The sequence below is a fragment of the Saccostrea cucullata genome, unplaced genomic scaffold (assembly GCF_032062105.1).
Source record: "Saccostrea cucullata isolate Sc308-1 unplaced genomic scaffold, CSIRO_AGI_Scuc_v1 ctg119, whole genome shotgun sequence".
Taxonomy (NCBI): domain Eukaryota; kingdom Metazoa; phylum Mollusca; class Bivalvia; order Ostreida; family Ostreidae; genus Saccostrea; species Saccostrea cuccullata.
In genome coordinates this window covers 255,789-264,281 of record NW_026929195.1, presented here as the reverse complement: position 1 = coordinate 264,281, position 8,493 = coordinate 255,789, and positions in this window count along the sequence as shown.

The window sequence follows — 8,493 nt, the reverse complement described above, 5'->3', positions numbered from 1 at the left end:
CTACTCATCGATTATAAAATAAATGTCGCCGACATCGCTAACAAAAAATAAAATTGTCATACTTTAATTTTATTACCAAATCCAAGTGCAAAGAGCATAAAAGTAGTGATGAATGTTGAAAACATGGAAGGATACCGTGTCTTGTAGATACTTTTACCGCCATGATTAAATATGGGGTTAAACTAATACCAGGAAACGGTAATATTGCAAGTAAAGGAAAACATAATTAGTCTAGTCAATCTTTAAACGTTATTATCACCATAAATACATGTCTAACTTCTGGATAATTACTTTTACAACTTTCAATTTTAACTAACTTAAACTAATTTTACATACATATATTAAATGAAAGGTGGGACTAATATGCATGGACTTCTGACTTTATTAAAAAAATTAATTCACATTCTGTTTCAATAGTCCTATATTGTTTAATGTAAACAAAATACTATTTTACACTGTTTAAAAAAGAAATTTCAATTAACATTTGTTCTCAGTTTAGTTCCTGTTCCCTAAAATATTTCACTTAAATTACAAATGTACATGTATTCAGATTCATCATCTTTGTTTGTTTTGTTTTTTTTTTTTTTTTGTTTTAGATTTCAAATAGTAAACAACGATAAAATTAACCTGCTCAGAAATCAAATACAGTGTAATCTAACAAAGTTCATGGTTTCTGTAACACATATGGTCCTTCACTGAGTTTTTAAAGGAATGATTGTTTGATTATCTACTTGACAAATACCTTCATGTTCCATAACTGAAAAAAAAATTTTTGAGAAAACTAAAAGAGCTTTCTACACAGTGTACTGTATATTATAAAATACCACTTGAGTTGTTGTGCATCAAGATATGAAATTTAATTGTAAAAGATTATATTGAGTGACTTGTGATATATTTAATTTGATTATGTATTCAGTTCATATCCTAAAAATGCCGTCGGATAAAAATAAAATAAAAAAATAAAATAAAATAATTTTCCTACCTACCTACCCTATTTTTTTTAGGCTGGTAGCAGGAAACAAGACTATTATTTTTTTTGGCCTTAACTTTCATTCATATGTCGATTCGATAACCACAGTAAACATGAAAAACAAAAGACACTGCAGAGTCTGCCACATCTGTTTCATATATGGACGTTTTACCAGAGTAACCTAACAAAGTTCTATGAAATTAATGAATAAGTTCAATACATGTAGTCAACTTTCCTTACTTATGTAGCAATATACCCTTATTACTGTATATTGGTTTTAAATTTCCAAGTTGATTCGATTTGCAAGAGCACACTTTACATCCAATCATTTTTTTGAATGAGAAAAACTATAAACCAACAAGTAGATGAAACAAGGATATTGATAATTCACAAATTCTATACATGGCAAAAACAATATATCATTAGACTGACTCTTCACTTTCTTGTTTCATACCAATTGTTAGGCCGTTAATTATACACACCGATATCTCGACGGGTTTTTGCATTACCGATCATGACTTAGAACAATGGCGGATGTGATCGGTCGGCAGGGGATTCTTACTGCTCCGTAGACCCTGGTCCCCCTTCTAATTATTTGGATGAATGGTTAGAAAGTCTGCTCTAGAGTCGCAAAGTAAGGGGTTGATCCTTACGTCGCGGGTTCGAATCCCACTGTGGGACGTAGAGACCGGTTCTTCGGATGAGACCGTATAAACCGAGGTCCCTTGTCGCAGTAGATGCTGACGCGAAAAAGATCCCTCCCTGCTCAATGGCCCCTAGTCTAGGACAAAATTTGTAGCTCTCCACCGGCAAGTGGTGGCGTCTCCATATGAGTGAAACATTCTCGAGAGGGACGTTAAACAATATATAATCAATCTTTCTAACGTTTTGTTTGCTCTGTTACTGATTTGTATTACAATGAAGCGCATTGAAGTGGTAAAATTTTCCGTTCGAATGGAACGTTTCGAGCTATATTTAGAGTGTTTATTGTCATCTTTTGACACGCCCATTTCTTTAGAAATTGATAAAACGGTCAAGTTGTTTCTTCAAATACCTGTAGAACAGGTTTTCCATAAATATAATAGCCAATCAAATTGAGGATCTAAATAAACACCGAGTAAACACGTGTTCGACCAAAACATGTGTTGTGGTAACTTCAATAGACATGATAAGTTCAAAAATATGTACATATTCGTTGCAATCTGTGTTTAACAGAAGCGGGGACTAACTCCCTCTTCTATTTTTTTTTAAAGCTCCATTTCAGTGTAACTCATGATGCTTGTCGCGATATGTCCTAAAACTACGACGAATATTACTTTCTCGTTTCTAAAAATATGGGCGTGTCATTATGTTATAATTGACCTTCAAAACATGTCTCAGAACTTTTCATCCAAACGGAGAATTTTACCACTTCAATGCGCTTCATTGTATGTCAATGGACTTGGAACTTGAATACTATTCGTATTTTCTATATTACATTTTAAATAAATTTAAAAAAAATCTTATTCTTACATACATGTACAAACACTCTTCGGCGTTTACATAAAATATGCATTTATGGTGAAATTTTATACTGGAGTCGAATGTCCATTTTAAATAGATAGATACGGATTTATGGCATTTTCATGTACCATCTGCTGCATGTACAGATGGTGTAATTCAACCAATCATTAATCTTTTGCATAATCCAATGGCTGAAATGATAACTAAATTCTAATATGATTGCTTAGTAAATTGCAATTATAATGTAATACTAGTCCCAAGTGACATTCCGAATATCATCTCAAAACCTAAGCTTTAAGAATAAATACAGAAAACCGGATGGGACAGACTGACAGACAGACGAATGGAGACGGACATAAACATGTACAAGTATTCAAAAAGCAAGACAGGCGAGAAGGAAACTCAAAGTCGCCTTCGGTTTCTTTTAGCTCACTATGGATCATTTTCAGTAGCAAAACTGAAGTAGATCTAACAAGATTCAATGAATGTTAAGAGTGCAGTTTATCTTGAAAATTACATCATGACTGTAAATCAGGGAAAATACGACAAATATTCCCCTCAAGGGAAATATAACAATGTCCCATATATTTTTAACATCCATAACTTTATCTTCAGAAAAAAAGCTACAGCGTTTGATACACCCGAAATTGAATTTGTATGTTTTAATTACACCAGTTTGATCTTTATCGAGTAGAAAAACAATAAAATGAATCGTTTATCTCTTTGACTGGTTAATGCGCCTAATCCTTCCTCGATGTCGATGGGCCCCAACTTAGATGCTACAATTATCTGGGCAAAACTCAATAAATAATCAGTCTCGTGGGCTTTCGGGATTATGTCTCAAAATCCAAAGGCATTCCCTGACGAAAGAGGTTTTTTTTCAACATCGAGATGATGAGATAGCGTTAAAAATATCAACACAGCCAAGATTATTCATCATCAAAGATTCACCTTAAGAGTACATTTTCCTTCTTTATTGTTTGCGAAATGTTACGTTTACTTTTTTTTTTTTACTTTGACTTAAGTAGGGCCTTTATTATTTAGTTTTAGATAATATATGTTTACATGTTATATTTAGTTAATATTTTTTTTTTACATGTATATATGGTGCATTATACAAATCTATCACGTTTACTGTTAAAACATGTAGTACAAAAGACTCATACGAAATTCAAACAGTAACTGTGGATGCTATCAAAAGGTAGGATAAACACAACTAATTTATACTGTGCACTTTTTACGTTATTATCAGTACTTAATTAGATCTGCTTGACATGTTAAAATTGTAAGCTTATTCTTTTTTCTGTTAAAGAATATATAGTGTGTAAAGTCTCTCGAGATATAAATGGAAGATGCCAGAACTTACAACAATACGCATTCATATTCGTAATCAATTAATGGAGGATCATCTTATTTTTTCCTTTGAATGTATATTTGCATTTTTTCAATATTAAAATAAACCTAAAATCCAGAATAAACTATAACATGTCAATAAGATCCCATATAATTCAAAGTACTATTTAAAAAAAACTACATATTTTCGAGGAATAAAATTTTCTTCGGTTCAAGGAAAATATATTGGTTCTTGGGGATTTAATGTCGTGGTCGAAGAATTATTCAGTAGATATATATACCTGAAAAATTTCACTTTGTAGTGGATACAAATTCATGGGTTGCCTCATATATTGAAAACAACGAAAATTAAACCCTCACCAAAATTAGTGATTTCATATTTATTACTTATGTAGGAAATATTTTTTGAAAATTACGTCTTGAAACTGTATTCCCTTTCATTCAAATTCTGTTTTTACCTTAAGTTAGAAGTGGCAGCCAATAATAAGTCGAATCATAAAAATCAAACTGAAAAAATTATATTATTTCTCTTCCACTTAGCAAATGTCAAGCAGCCCATGATATGAAGCACCTGCTTGGTTTATTGGAAATAAAAATGTTAAGAATCTTCTTTATGCCGAACTTGCTAAAGAGTCATAGCAAAGCTAGTATTAGTTTGGCTGTGTATTTGTAACTTTTTTTGTTAATTGAACGAATCTTTTTCGTTGCCAGCTGTTCGTTTGTGAATTTTGAATTCCATTAGGATCACTTTGATGCTCTCTTTATTGCATTACAGTTATGGTCCTCTGTCACGCAAATCGGGACTAGTAGAGAGAAATCTTGTATGAGTAACACTAACATTCTATTGACATGCATTATTCCGTTGGTGCGAGTCATAAAGGAATTCATTTCAGTTCACAAGAAAATAAAATTAAAAGTCCAATTTTAACATCACTATATATTGAAATTTTAAAACAACTTGTCCAAATCTCTGATTGCTGAGCCTGGTTTAAACAGTATCTTTGTAGAGAGATAACTGGTGAAAAGTATTTAATTCAAGAGTATTCAGTGGCAAGACTTTCTCAATGGATCTTTGTTTCTGGTCCTAAAACGTACATGAATGCATTTGTACATGTATTTCTTCAGACTCAAAAGATTTATTTTTTTAGTCCTTTGTAAAATACCAGGATTAGATACTAGAATATCGATCTAGTGCCTATCTTTTTAAAGTATACGATTCCATTTACATATACTTACTGATCGTTTTTAGACGGGGTCACGTGACCCCGTCTATTAGTTTACTGTCAGAGCCGTCAAAACGGAAGCCGTGGTGATAACACATGAATTAAATCAACGCTACATGAAAGAGTGCAGAAATTGTTTTGATAAAAATATTAGCATTCTGCATCAAACTGAAGAAAGTGATATGAACCTTTTCTAAATCAAATTAATGATGTATTTTGTAAAATGTTAATTCAAATTATCAAATGTAAAACACACTAGTTAACAAAGTACTCTCCTGCGTAGTATTACGACTGCGTACGCATCATCCATTGTTTACTTTCGGAAAAATATTAATTCGGGCCTGGTGAAATTCGGACAGTTCAAAAAGGTTTCTTGACTTAGCAATTATTTAAATTTCTACATCAAATTGAATGAAAAACGCGAATTTATATTATTCACAGTTTTGTTTTTAGTGATTTTAGTGTGTTCATTAAAAAAAATTATCGAAAATCGTGAAAAAAAAATCAAATTTGTAAAATCTAGCATGAAAATTATTTTGACCCCGTCTTTCAGTACTGTCTCAGTACTTTGATTGTTTTACCGGATCAAGACTATAAGACACAAAATAATCTTAAAAGAAACATGCATATAAACATATATTAACATAATGCTGTATTTTCCTGACTATTGGGAAACTAACAATTGAGAGATTGGGAGGTTGAATTGTTTTAAGTTTTCAGCTTTATTTCTTAAGCATGAAAGAAAAAAAAATGCATTATAAACTTATAATCCTTATCTTATGAGATAAAAGGAAATATGATAATTCAACAAGACATTTTCAGGACCATTATGACATTCCGCGGATATGATAAATAGATTAAAGCAATGATAACTAAAACATTTCTCAGATAAATATGTTTAATGTCAGTAATACTTCAAGGTGAATAACTGAGCAGATCTCTAAGTTTGATGTCATATGGGAGAAATATTATACGTGTATTCAATAATGACGAAAGTCGAAAGATTTAGGGAAAAAATCGAATCGAAACAGAGAACGAATATACTTGTACATGCATATTGCACTTTGTAATCTATGTGTTTCACAAATTGAAAACTGTAGACATATTTTTTTCTTTGGAATAATGTAGTCGTATTATCTTCTCTTATTTCTTATGACTTAAATTATTTTTATCCACAAAACTCGTAGATTCTCTCTAGTGAAATTTTGTGCCCCTAAAAGAAAGCATTTCTTACAAGTTACACCTAAAAGAAATAAAAATGCAGAAAAAAAAAGATTTAGAAAGGTATAATAATTTCTTTCAGTCGATGTTAGGAAATTGAAAACAGACGATTCAAATGAATCTCATCTAAGACGATTTTCTAACTATGGAAATTATAAACAGTCATGGAGTTGAAAGCTCCACTGAAAAGAAAGAAAAAATTGAACAGAACAAACAAAATATTAGAGTTAACGTTGGGAGCAGGTGCCATCAAAGAGTAAGCATCCCTTGCTGATTGTTCACACTGTTAGCTCCTTGGCATAATCGAACAAACGGGAAAATCCGCTGAAAATTCAGTGTTTAAAGATGGCCATACAATTTGAGTAAAAATCGTCAATCAGCGTTCGACTTTAGATTGAATTTGCTGACAAGGTTATTGTATCGACATTTGTCCTGACTTGTCAAATGTTGACTTATAACAAAGCCGTTGCTACTTTTAACAAGTAGTTTTTCAAATGCTTGCTTCATTTTTGAAATTGTTTAGCAAATCATCTTGAATATCAAACCAAATAAACTTTATCTGCAGTGATTATATGGTATATTGCTATATGAATAAGAGAATTTGATGATAAAAAGTTGAAATCATATCGTTAATCATGAACTTTTTTTGTTAGGTGACCATTTCTACTTATATGTTTGGAAATAGTTGTAGAGTACCAGCATACTCCTTTTGTAAGTGATATTAATAATGAATGAGCACTATCGTGTTCTTTGGTATTTATTTCTGTCTTTACTATTCATGTATTAATCATTAATTGGAGACGGTTTTTTTTAATGTGTACATGAAGAAAGCAAATTTGTTTCTGTTGTATGAGAGGAAAAAAATTGTAGAAACCAAACAATAAACGTCCGTATATTCTACAGATTTATGTGCCATTAAACAAGATACAACTGAGAATTTGTGTATTCTTCCAACCCACCTTTTTCTTACGTTTTTCTTTTCTTTCTCTGTTCTTTAAATTTTTTCTCTCTCTCTTTAAATTAATTTATACTTATTTTTCCTGTACATATTAATCAGGATATTGTAAAAAGAAATGATAACCAACATTAATCTATCTCAAAATTCTTTTTTAACAATTCAGGTTATGGACAGAACTTGCATGGATTTATAAAAACAAAAGTTGGATCATGTGCTATAGAGGAGTAAACTTCCTCTGCCCTCCTGTTACAGATGCCTAGGGTTCTTTGTCGTGACTCAGTAAAAGTGTGAAAGTATTGACTATACAATTTGCACGGAAAAAGTCAGTCAACTTTCAACCTAACGACAGTTGAAATCAAAATGGTTCTTGTAAAAAGCTTTTGTGATACGATAAAAACATATACTAATGTCAGCATCTAAGTACAACAGTTATTATCAATTAAATTCAAAAGAACTGAAAACGTTAAAAAGGGTGACATTATTTCCCGCATTTTATAGCCGAATATGTCCTGAATTTTACAAAATCAAAGAGAGGAAATGGAGATTTCAAAGAATATATCGACGCGTTTTTACAATGAACCCCTGATTACACGGAGCTTAAGTTTCAGAGAATCACAAATCCTTATCTCCTTTAATTAATCATTAAAATGATCCCCATGAAAATAAACATTTTAAGAACAATTCATTACCGTTTGATAATTCACTGAAAACTCTTTGAATTAAAGATTTTGAAAGTAAAAACTATGTCATAAAAATTGATTAAAGAGAACTTCTTCGATTTTAATCGTCGTTTTCCCCTCTTTTTATGACAACATTTTTCAGTAATTGATCCTGCGATAAAATATAATAGGCCAGCTTTTCATCTCCCAGCTTTAGCTCCAGAGAACGTCGATAAGGAAACAGTACCTGTGAATTTTGATCCCCCGTCAATTAATTGCCGGAGGATCTAATTGATTAGCGGTGTGTATATTTATCGAACAAAAGGTCTGCATCTTACTGTATCTAATCAAAGTTAAACAATGCCATTCAACAGCAAAAACACGTGAGCAATAAAAGGGCTGATCTAGACAAGATTCTATTGCGGTTTCATTCCGCTGCTGATTCCAGCAGGTCGTCTTTAAATCAATACCCCCATCACTTGTTACTGCTTGTAAACATATTTAAGGGCTTACCGCGTTACAAAAGGGGGTTTAATTAAACATTGCCGTCAATGCTTACCACTTCAATATTTTCGATTCCCTCTATCTGTTTCTACTTGCTTTTAA